At 40.2% G+C, this 12563-nt stretch overlaps 1 long non-coding RNA gene across 1 annotated transcript in view; it reads right to left on the bottom strand.

The window, feature by feature from the left end:
• Positions 1-487: 487 nt before the first annotated feature.
• LOC116574824 overlaps positions 488-12563 on the bottom strand; it is a 38080-nt gene continuing 26004 nt past the window's right edge. The window contains exons 5-6 of the long non-coding RNA XR_004279511.1: positions 9667-9774; positions 488-841 (exon numbers count right to left, since the gene is read on the bottom strand). This is a non-coding gene — a long non-coding RNA (uncharacterized LOC116574824). The remainder of the gene's footprint in view (positions 842-9666; positions 9775-12563) is intronic.

Below are 12563 nucleotides of genomic sequence, written 5' to 3'. Positions count from 1 at the left end.
AAACTATTTATATTAGTGAAAAGATAGAAATGTGAAAAATTTGTAGTAGCAATGTCATTTTGAAGTCTTTCACATCATATATACATAAAAACTCCACAATAAGCTATTATTAAAATAGACCTATTATTAGAAGTTATTTTAAGTTCTATTAGCTGACAAGTTAGATTAGGCTTTCCTTCTCTTCTGATGCAAGCAAATTATTAGAAAACATCTCAAAAATTAGCACTACCCAGTCATTAGAATAATTCACTTTCTCAGCACTAACTTTAATACAAAGGTTTGCTTTGCCACCTTAGAATTGTTCATACCTGAAGCATGATAGACTTTTGTAAAAAAAGGAGATGAGCCATTATCAAGACCTCTTGGGAAAGAATGAAGATAAAGATTTGATGAATAATTCCCTTAAAATAGCCACATCGTCTTACCTCACTTTTTGACTTAAAATTATTTTTGAATTTAAGAAGTCATAAAAAGTAATATAGGTTGGTTGAGGGAAAAAAATGGTCAAATGAATTAGATGTTTATGTTAATGTTTATAATGTTATTTCTCACCCTTGTATGTGAGTTCAAGTTTAAATGCTTGACTGGAAACTGGGGAAAAGGCCTACTCAAAATTAACAGGCAAACCTTCTATGAAATCTGAGATGAGAGGAAGAACAGAGGACCAAAGCTAACCATGGGCAAAAGAAAAGAGTTCTTCACAGTAAATATTTTTCTTCTTTTAAATTTCTGCTGAATTCCAAGTTTCCATGGTGGGGAGTGAGACAGTTTATTCCAAAAGGCTAGGTTGGAGTAGAAGATGCAAATGCTCATGAATTGAGTTTAGCTAAGTACTGTAGATCTGTGCCAAGATAAAAACAACAAATGGGTGAAGAGTTAGAGATTAACCAAAATCAAAGAGTCGAAAGTGCATTATCAAACCGAGGCTACTGAATCAATCATCTGGGGCACAGAGAAGGAACAGACATAATCCATGTGGGAACAAATACGGAAGATATGAATTGGAATTCCAGTGAGTGGTCTGTCTTCTAGAATCTGAGTACTTTCTAAACTCTAGGTATCTCACAAATGTTTATTTATATCTTGCTTTCATGAATGGCTTGGGGCACAGCGAAGAGTAATTTGTCCTGGTTTAATGAATTATTTTTTTTGGCTTAAAATAACAGGATTTATTATGTCTTTTGATGGTTTCTGTTGATAGTTTAATGAATTTTGACAGAAGCAGAATTCTAATAAGAATTTTAGCACCTTAGATTAAAGCATCTTGAATAGTTTTCTGTTAAAGTGTAAATGTGCCTGGAAGGATGAATCATCAGTCCTTAGCTAGAGTGAAATGAGGAACTTTTAAAAAAAATTGTATTTATTTATTTGTCAGAAAGAAAGCGAGAATGAGCACAAGCAGGGGGAGTGGCAGCAGGAGGAGAAGCAGGCTTCTTACTGAGCAAGGCACCCACGTGGGACTCAATCACAGGACCCTGAAATGAGGAACTTTTAAAAAAAATTGTATTTATTTATTTGTCAGAAAGAAAGCGAGAATGAGCACAAGCAGGGGGAGTGGCAGCAGAAGGAGAAGCAGGCTTCTTACTGAGCAAGGCACCCACGTGGGACTCAATCACAGGACCCTGAAATCAGAAGCAGACAGTTAACTGACTGAGCCACCCAGAAACCCCCGAAATAAAGAGCCTTAAAACAAAATGTATGGTGCTTCTTCTACTTGTCAAAATTTATTGTGTCCTTAAAACTGGCTCAATTTTATGGTATATAAATTGTACCTTAATAATTCAAATGAAAAAAATCAAGCAAACAGAATGTTGCACCTTTAGGTTTTTAGGGTGGGAAGAAAAATTTTCAGTTGAGAAACAATTGGACTGAGTGGTTTCCAGCTCTGCTTGAGTTTGACCTGCTCGTTGAGATTTTCTTCTCAGTTTCTGCCCATGGAAAACTTCTTGAAGAATGTTCTGCTCTCAGTTCTTAAAATATTTACCCCTTTGACTTATGACGTATTTTCATTTAAAAAGTTGGAAATGATTAAATATGATCAAATCTGACAGAATTTAATGTTTCTTCCATAGCTACTTTTCCCTACAACTTTCTCCTCTTAGATGTAACCATTTTTAACAATTTCAGTTTTTATCCTATTACACCTTTCTTTATGCAAATTCAGATATACATATCTTTTTTTTTAACCAAATTGTATCATGACTAACATATTATTCTGAAACTTGCTTTTTTATTCAGTGACATATCATGTGTATCTTTCTACTGCTTATACATCTACTCATTATTTTAAGCCTAAATTTTATTCTAGTGAAAGAATGTGCCACAACTTTTAAAACCAGTCCTCAGCTGATTTACTTTAAATTTGTTCTAATTCTTAACAATTTAAAAAATGCTACTAAGAATAGTCTTGAGCAACTATCCTTGCCTATTTTATATGAATATTTCTGCTTGAGAGATACTAAGAAATGGATTTACTGAGGCAATGGATATGTGTATTTTTACTTTTTTGATAGGTACTATTATTTTACACCTAAAAATAGTATATGAGTATCCTTTTCTCCACTGTAATGTTTTGAATTTTTGCCTGATAAATAAAAGTAATATCTTACATTTTCATGCCCCCATTCATTAGTGAGGTTAAGTATTTTAAACTATGTTCATTGACCATTTGTATTTATGCTCCTACACTTCCCTGGTAAAGGAAACCAGAATCTCTCACCCCAGAATATGTCACTTTGGCATATTGAATATTTTAAAGTTATAGACACTTAAGGAATAGCAGGTACAAGAAAGACACCCCAACCCTCCTTATTCTCCCTGAAAGCAGGAGATAAAATTCCCATGTGATAAGTACCCTCCTTATAACAGAAAGAAAGAAAACATTATCAGAGATGGGGAATTGGGAGCCAATAATTTGTACAAACAAACCTTGTTAAACTAACCCTTACCTTAAGCCTTTTAGGCTTAACAAACTGAACCAGCCATGTACCCCTCAAATAAAAAAAATTTACAAAAGTTATCATTATTTCTATTTTTAGATGGTTTGGGATTTGTCTCTGCTTCTCAGTATATTGAATTTTTAAATTTTCTTTTTAAAATTTCTTTTTGAATTTGCTAAAAGTATAAACTACTTTTATTGTTGATTTAATATTATATACTGTTTTATTATTTATTTCTTCAAAGATTTTATTTATTTATTTATTTACAGAGAGAGAGAGAGAGAGAGAGAGCACAAGAGGGGGAGCAGCAGGCAGAGAGAGAGAGAGAGAGAGAGAGGGAGAAGCAGGCTCCCAGCTGAGCAGGGATCCCCGATGTGGGACTCCATCCCAGGACCCTGGGATCATGACCTGAGCCACTTCACAGACTGAGCCACCCAGGCGCCCCATTTTATTATAATTTAATGAAAATCACAAACCCATATTGTATAAAACAATTTGCACTGTTTAGATTTTCCTTGTTATCACACGCTGCAGGCATTTTAGTGATTTAAAAACCCTGTAAATAGGAAAGTATTTGTCAGAATGTTTAATATGTCTATTTCCTTCCAAAATCTTCAGCTGACCACAAAGTATCATTCTTTCAGAAACTTAGACTATAACATTTCAGTCTGAAACCACCACTGCAAATTAATTAGTTCAGCTGCCTTTTTCATTCCAAGCATTTTTCTGTCTCCTCGGTGATCTCGAAATAGCAAGGCACGTTGCTGCTAACTTATCACCTGCCTGGTCCTGTGACTGCATGAACATTGCAGACTTCTACCAAATATATCTGCCTTTAACTTTCCTAGGACATTTTCATCTGCTCAGTTTAAACAGTTCCCCTGTTAACATGATCACCTTTCCTGCTAGTAATTCTAAGTAATATGTTATAAAAAAAACAACCAGGTATTTCAGATAATCCTGATTTTGAGTCTGTTCTTTTATCCCCATGACTACACTCCTCTCACTTTGTGCGATGCCAATCCAAAAGTTATTGAACGGGAAGGGGATATGAGGTTTGCTTCAAAATCAAGATAGCAAATGACTTCTCCTGGCTTTGGGGAACAAGACAGTTTTACCCATTTTCAGAATATTAGCGACACCCATATCCAAACACAGGTATAGAAATGCATTCCAAAGTTTAAAAAAATTTGTCTTTTATTCTCTGTATTATTCACACTAATGCTGCTGGCCATAGTATCTGAATAAGCTAAACAATAATATTTTTCACATATGTTCAGTTAAAGAAAGTGTGTTGGAGTCAGTGTGGTATTAGGATCTGGGATCATACGGCAGAATCTGTTTCCTCGCGGCTGGCTGGGAGATATGGGGGAGGTTATTTGAATTCTCCAAAGCTTTGTTTCCCTGGGTATAAACTAGATAAAATGGTGAGATTTATCAAAGGACGCAGCAGGCTTTTGGTTGGATCACTACAACTTGACTCAACAACAGCTTCATAAAACATCTTTATAGTCTTATCAGTTGATAGTCCTTTGTTGTTCTACCTCTGACCTAGAAATTCCATATAGGGTACAATTCTTCCTGGCCTTTGTGAATCATCACAGGGCTCTGAATTACAAAAGAGAAACATGCCTTACCAGTAAGATAAAAGTTTCCAAACTGGTTTTGCCAAGAAGGTGCTTGAGAACTCTCTGTGCTATTTGTAGTGGCAGATGCTGTAAAGTCAGAAACACTGGGCCGGGCATTGTCTTGACTCCAGGAGCAGAGCTCTAGCTGCTCTCAGTCCATGGTTCAGTATGTATTGTTACCTTTAAATGTGTGAGAAGAGATTGTACCCCTTGATAACTAACATTTTTTACACATTAAACTTCAGGTATTAAATTTGTGAAATATTGCCGGGCTCCACCACTGAAAATAGAATTATATTGAGCAGTTTGCTTTGCAATAAGTACTATCATTATACAACCTCCCTGACCAAATTTCCTTCCATTTTAAACTATGTTTACCTTTGATGGGAATACAAGCTCTCTGCAAATGTTCTACGGCCTTGAACCACAGCCTTGAACGAGCTGCTGCTGGACAAACTCTATTTGGGGTCATAATGCACAACAACAATCACTCTGTTGTCTCTCCGTTTACTAGATAAGCCACTTAAAGCTGTACCCTCACCATGACAGATTATTTCCTGTAGAAAATATTTGATGAGGGTAATCCTAGAATATTCGGTTTTGCGAAATAGTTTTACAATCTCATTAGAGGTGTTCATTGACATACGTGGCAGGACTCATAGGAATCCCCTTTTATTTCAGGAGGTTTCGTGTCTTCCCTTCCCCCGCAAAAAAAGGTTAAGAAACTGGTCCCATCTGAATAGGAGCCTTGTGTGACTCTGGGAGTTAACTCTCTGAATCAGCAGAACTGAGGTCGGTTATCTGGAAGAGAGGCTGCTGGCATTGGCAGCCTGGACCTAGAGGCCTGGACGGACCTCAGAGTCTGATTATACCAAAGACAAAGGATTGTTGGCATCATCAGTTCCGTGAACAAGCAACAAGTGGGCATTCCATTCCAGGGTGGAATTGGGTGACCTCATGATCCTTCCCCAACTGTGAGAAAGTGACTTTCAGCTCAGCTATTAAGGAACAAAGAAAGGTTTATATTTTCTGAAAACTGTAGCTTGAAGGTTTTGGTTTTTGTTTTACAGAACTTTTGTTAATTGAGAAAAACTGTTTGAATTATTATTCAGAAATCAGCTCTTTCATTAAATATTTACTGTGCTTTGTTAAGTACTGGAAATATGAAAATGAGTAAGACTCGCTGTCCTCAAGGAATACATAGTTTGGTGAGTAAACACATATATATTTTAGGTCTAAGGTAAGCTCAGTCTCTCTGGTCATTACAGGGCCATCCTGGAGGAGAGATCTGGGCTGCTCCTGCATCTTCTGGAGACCCAGGTTCTTTGTCTATAAAATGAAGACACTCTTGGTCCTCCTTACTTTAAAATGTAACTGAGGGGATGAAATGATATGTCTGCAAATATTTTTTTAAAACATCCCTTAATGATGTTTCTCAACTTGTGATCTACCTAACTTATGGTCACCTTGGGCACGTGGTACTTGTGAAAAGGACAGCTCCTTGCACTGTACCTCAGTGTACCTCCTTGCACTGTATTAGAATGTCCAAGAGTGGAGTCCTGGGAGCTGCATTTTCATAATGGCCCTTGAATGATTCTTATGTACATGGAGTTTGAGAAATTGATTTTGGGAATGCAGACAGTTGTGCGGGCAGCCTTATGAGAAGGTTCACATGTCCCAGACCTGGAATGAGCTTGACACCTGATGAGACCATGAAGAAAGGAACAGAGGACTGATGACCAACCATTTCCTCTCTCAATGCCTTTGCCCTGTGTGGGATCCAGTAACCATGGTTCAGGAGACGGGGGAGGTAGGCAAGATATAGAAACCCTTCAATGTGCTGCAGTGAATTTTCTGACAGCCCTGTAGAATAAGGACTCAGAATATAGAATCTTAAATCATATTTCTCGTCTACTTGAGAGGTGAACTGTTAGTCCACCGCCACTTAAAATCTATGAATCTTTCCATTTATTCAAGAAGGGTTTTGAGTACATGTTTTTTGCTCGGCACTGCGTTAGTCACTGTAGACACTGTGCTGAATTCGCAAACACAATTTCTGTCCTTGTGATTTTAGTGGACCAACAGAGTTAAATCAATCGTCACACAGTGAACCTTGTAATTACAATCATGAAAATTACCATGAAGCACTAATAAAAAGTATCATGAGACATTATGACAGAGACCTAACCTAGACTAAGAACTCAGGAAACTGAAAAGATTGGCATTGGTTGGAAGGGTATATGGCTTTTCAGAAAAAGCATTCAGACAGAAATAAACTCCTCAATTTTAAGATTGGTGAAGATGATGACAGATTTGGACAATGCTTCATAAGAAGTTATTGAGGAAGTAAACATATTTTACTTTTGAAACAATTATTTTCGAAAAGAGATCTTAATTTCTAAAAAATAAGAAACTAAAACATAAGAAAATTACACAAGTGTTCTGCAAAAAATGTGTCGGTGAGAATTTTTTAGTGACTATTCTAATAGCCAACATGCAAGGCTGCTAAAGATCTAACAGTGGTGAATTATTTAAAGATGCTACAGGGGCGCCTGTGTGGTTCAGTGGGTTAAAGCCCCTGCCTTCAGCTCAGGTCATGATCCCAGGGTCCTGGGATTGGGCCCCGCATCGGACTCTCTGCTCCTCAGGGAGCCCACTTCCCCCTCTCTCTCTCTGCCTGCCTCTCTGCCTACTTGTGATCTCTGTCTGTCAAATAAATAAATAAAATCTTTAAAGAAAAATAAAGATGCTACGAGCACACAATGAAGTACTATTCAACTTTCAAAATGTTGTGGATGATTTATTCATTGGTTACATGGAAAAAAAGAAGATTGTGGACCAAAATGGTTGATAGCCTGTCTTTGTGAACATATTTAATAAAGAGGTATATATTGACATAGAAAAGCAGATTCTGAGCAGTAAGGTTATTTTTCTTTGTTTGGCATGTCTGAATTTTCCAACTCTTCTACAGAGTTTCATCCCAAGGGAAGAATGATAAAAATGTATTTTAATAACAAATGTTGCAAACAAGCTTGTACTATTTTGGCTGGATATAAGAAGTTGTGGTGGGAGAGCGTGGCCATGGGAAAGAAGAAAGGACGTAACGTCCACGTTCGGATTCAATGCCTTTCCTGAGAGCAAGAAAAAAGGCTTTTTACCTTCAGCCAAAGGGCAGAAGCAGAATAAAAGTATAATGTTATACAGCAGAAAAATGAAGTTCTGAAGATAGAAGAGTTTATTTTGCAGACTCAGGGCCGTCCAGTAAGAGATTAAGTCGGCCTTCGTGGGCTGGGAGGATCTCCTCCTTGCACCTGAGCCCCAAAAGGCCTCGAGGCAGCAGAAGGACGTCTGTTGTGTGTGAGGGGTAGATAGAGGCTCCTGGGTTCCTTCCAATTTGAAGAGTCTGGGATTGTATGAACTTCAGCCTTTCTCCTAGGACGTGCAAGTAACCGTGTCCTGAGAGACTTGGGGGCTCCTGCCAGAACGTAGAAAAGAATACCTAGAACTCCTACTCCCATTATGTTTTATTTCTTCACTACAACTTCAGCTTGTGAAAACATACATTTGATGTTAATATTCTTTTCATTCTTATTTACAAGCCTCATCCAGCTATTTCTGTGAGGCCTGGAACTGTCTTTTATTTTTGTTCAAAATCCCTCAGCTGCAGGAGTTGGTGAATGCTTACTGTCTTCTAAGAGTCTCCTCTAATCTTTTTTTTTTTTTTTAAATAGTTTGAGTACAAAGTTTAGTGGCTTTTGGCCATAAATAATGGTGATGAAATTGAGGTATCCCTCTTTTTAAATTTTTTTATTATTATTTTTAAGATTTTATTTATTTTCAGAGAGAGAGAGAGAGCACACAAGCAGGCAGAGGCAGAGAGAGAAGCAGGCTCCCTGCCGAGCAAGGAGCCCGATGCGGGACTCGATCCCAAGACCCGGGTTCGTAACCTGAGCTGAACGCAGCGGCTCAACTGACTGAGCCACCCAGGCGTCCCTTTTTAAAATTTTTTAAAATGCATCTCTCGGGGCGCCTGGGTGGCTCAGTGGGTTAAGCGACTGCCTTCGGCTCAGGTCATGATCCAAGGGTCCTGGGATCCAGTCCCTCATCTGGCTCTCTGCTCAGCAGAGAGCCTGCCTCCCTCTCTCTCTCTCTGCCTGCCTCTCTGCCTACTTGTGATTTCTCTCTGTCAAATAAATAAATAGAATCTTTTAAAAAAATGCATCTCTCATAAGAGGAATATTTATGAGCAGTTCACACATTATGATAATATATATAATAAGATTTAAAGGTGGAGCGTCATCCGAGGGCGAGACCTTGTTCCCGTGGGCATTGCACTGACCGCCCCGCAGAGACCTTCCTCCGGAGACAGGAGGATGAGGCACTTTTCACGCACGATGTGCCACTCTTTCCTCAGCCATTGCATTTTGGACTGTGGCAAAGAGCAGGAGGCGTTTCAGAGGGGCATTCCAAGAAGTGGATGTGTTGTTCTCACAGTGGCGCCACACAGACCCAGGCATTTCTACTTGCCCAGGATACCATGAAAACCATGAGAGCTAATGCTTTCAATCACTCTCATTTTCTAAGAAACAGAATGGCATTGGTTTGTTTAGACGTGCCTTCACACACAACCCAACAGAACGGCAGTCTGCCCAGGCGGTGTGATTGCCAGTGAGGGTAGGGGTTATGGGGGGGTTGGAGAGAGGGGAAGACTCTTTCAGAATACAAATTAAGTGCTGAGCTCCCTCTAGTGACATAAGAGAGATGCATTTAAGAACCTCAGTAGTGTACATAGTTTACAATTTGATTCAATTATCTTTAATTCCATTAAATTCTGTTACTTTTCACTCCACTTAATTTTTACACAACAGCTATTTCTTGAGCCAGAAATGTTATTGAGAAACAGTTAGTAAAACTATAATTTGAACAGATCACTAAAAATGGAAATTATAATAAGGGAAAATGTTTTGTGTGATTCTAGCATAGCGTAAAAAAGACAATACTCCAGTTCACCTTGTTTGTATAAACAATGTGTATAAACAATGTCCCTACAGCACACACACACACACACACACACACCAGCTCTATTCCAGTACACTCACCTTGATGTCCAACACCTTCCCTATTTGTGGGACAGGGGTCTCCTTCATTTGCACGCTGAGAATAAGTTAAGGACTGCTCCACGGATATGGCGGGAATAACTCTTACCACTACAGGAAAAATAAAACAGAGATCACGTAAGCATGTCTTATTGATACACCAGTAGGGCTATGTTCATGCCTTTTTCTTCTTCCACTTTAAAAATTATTATTAAAAGGAGATAGAAGTTGATTGAATACACAGCAAGGGAGCAGTGGGCAGGACAATAAAGGAGAGACTATCAGAAGGGGTGGGGTTGTAGTTAAGGGGGAGACTAGGGAGGCATGGGAACCTATTGAATTTCCTTTTTGCTACCTGTGCTTAGTTATAAGTAGCCCACTGGTCAGCTAGAGTTTAATGGTTATTTTGAGGTGGGTCACCTAATGAATCTGTTTGCATTCAGCCTGATGGTCACTATGAGCCCTTTTCCATTACTCAGGTTTCCATTGCTCAAACCCATTGCCTAAAATTGGCCTCTGTATTAACCCCCACCCCCAATCAACAATGACAGATACTTGGCATTTGGGGGTCTCATCTTCAGTAGCTGCTTCTTGGTGGAGGGTGAGGGCACTGGGGAGGGGGTAGAGCATGCTATCCCTACCTAAACTTGTCAGTCCATCAGGGATTCTGTCCAGTTTTAGAGCAGAGCATGGTATTATATTAACGTGCTGATAGGCGATTTGAGTGAAATCCCCTGGTGGCTAGGTCCATGGGATGTAGGGTGAGAGAACCCTCTCTCCAGTATGGACTGGAATCCTTGTTGAATCATCATTCCTGTATGGAGTTGGATTCACCCAGATGCATAGGAACGTGTTTGCAGATCAAGATGGCGGCTGGATTCGCAGGACAGAACGAAAAGAGAGGCCTGAGAGAAGCAAGATGGCTGAGTGTCAGCCAGCATTAGAAAAAGATCCCAAGCCGGTCCCTAAGGTGTACAGGTTTGCCTTGGACAAACTGCAGATGGAGAGGGGGAGGAGAGAGAAAGGGCCCTTCACCCTCACAGGTGCAGGCAGTCCAGCCTGTTAGCCCTCAGACCTTGAGACCACATGGGGGGAGTCGTCGTCGTGGCTAGAAACCTCCATTGTTTGAGGAGTACTAGGGTTAGAGGGCTGAAGGGCCAAAAAGAAAAAGGAGAGGGAGGGAAGGATCTCTCTGAAGGGCAAGAGGGGAAATCCCTCACTCTTTTAGGAAAGGGTGGCCCAGCTGATTTCCTCTGGGGTCCAGGTCCTCACCAAGGAGTAACCTCAAACAGAGGTTATCTGTTCCTCAAGGAGTGCAGGAGTCTGTCCATTGAGGGAAAGTCCCAAGAAATTCCTGGAGCATCCGGGGTAAGCCCCAGGCCAGCAGAAATTCCCTGTGAAGGCCGCCCAGTGTGGGGCAACCTGCTTGGGTGGAGGCCAGCACACAGTGGTGAAAGAATTCACCCAAGGCAGAGTAAAGGAGATAGAGATGTTTATTGAACATATTGCAAGGGAGCAGCAGGCAGGATAGCAAAGGCGAGACTATCTGCCTGTTCATAACGTTTTTTTTTTTTTTGTTGTTGTTGTTGTTTTTAAGATTTTATTTATTTATTTGCAAGACAGAGAAAGAGAGAGATCACAAGTACGCAAGGAGGAAGACAGAGAGAGAGAGAGAGAGAGGGAAGCAGGCTCCATGCTGAGCAGAGAGCTCAATGGGGGACTCAATCCCAGGACCCTGAGATCATGACCTGAGCTGAAGGCAGAGGCTTAACCCACTGAGCCACCCAGGCGCCCCTCATGCAGTTTTTTTTTTTTTTTTTTTTAAGATTTTATTTATTTACCTGACAGAGAGGGATCACAAGCAGGCAGAGAGGCAGGCAGAGAGAGAGGAGGAAGCAGACTCCCCGCTGAGCAGAGAGCCCGATGTGGGGCTCGATCCCAGGACCCTGAGATCACGACCCAAGCCGAAGGCAGAGGCCTTAACCCATTGAGCCACCCAGGCGCCCCATCCTCATGCAGTTTTAATGTATTTTAAAAAGTCCAAAGAGCCCAATGTGGTACTGGTTGTGAGTTTTGATTTTCTAGACCAAAACAATTCATCTTACATATCAACTATTCTCAAAATGTGTATTCATAGTTAAGTATCAGAAAATTGCAAGCTAAAATAATTACTAGAAGAGAAACAACTATTGGACACTTGCTCTTTCCCCCTAACTTAGCACCAGAATGACATTTCAAAAGCCCCACCTTCTCCTGTTACTGCCCTACTTACAGGGCCTGAAGTAGGAGGCAGTGCGGTGAGAGGAGTTGGGGACCCGGATTCACACCGTGAGGTTCATGCTCTGGCTCTGACCCCCGCAAGCTGGGTGATCTCCGGCAAGCCAGTTAACTGTGTCTGCCAAATGAGGATAAATAATAACAGAGCCTATTTCATGGGACTAGATAAGCCCCTGACATACAGCCCAAGCAGTATGATACACTGTCTGATGAAGAAGGCAGAGGCCCGTTCCTGTGCTGGTTATTTTATCTAGGTCTCTCATCACCAGTCTTTCTCAAATAGGACTTTTCTATGTGAAAAATGAGGTTTGTTATAGTCTCCTCAATAACAAAACAAACGCCATGTTTGTTCTTTCCACAGACTATTGACTCGATGGAGTCAAACTCTTGTGCACATGGCTAAAATTTCTGAGCAGTTTTTCTCAGACTCCCTTTAACAAACCTAACAGCCCACTATTTTGAATATAAATTCTTTACCGTTTCAAATTGATTTAGTCACTGTCTTCAGACATACCCTTATCTCTTCTCCATTCCTTTCTTCTCCCTTTCTCTCCCCTTCTCTTTCCTTCTATCTTCCTTTTCTTCCTTCCTAGGTTAACATGCACCCCAATCCTCTCTGTCAC

This window comes from Mustela erminea, chromosome 16 (assembly GCF_009829155.1).
Source record: "Mustela erminea isolate mMusErm1 chromosome 16, mMusErm1.Pri, whole genome shotgun sequence".
Classification (NCBI taxonomy): domain Eukaryota; kingdom Metazoa; phylum Chordata; class Mammalia; order Carnivora; family Mustelidae; genus Mustela; species Mustela erminea.
Note: the sequence above shows the minus strand (reverse complement) of the source record. Positions and strands in the feature narration are given on the sequence as shown.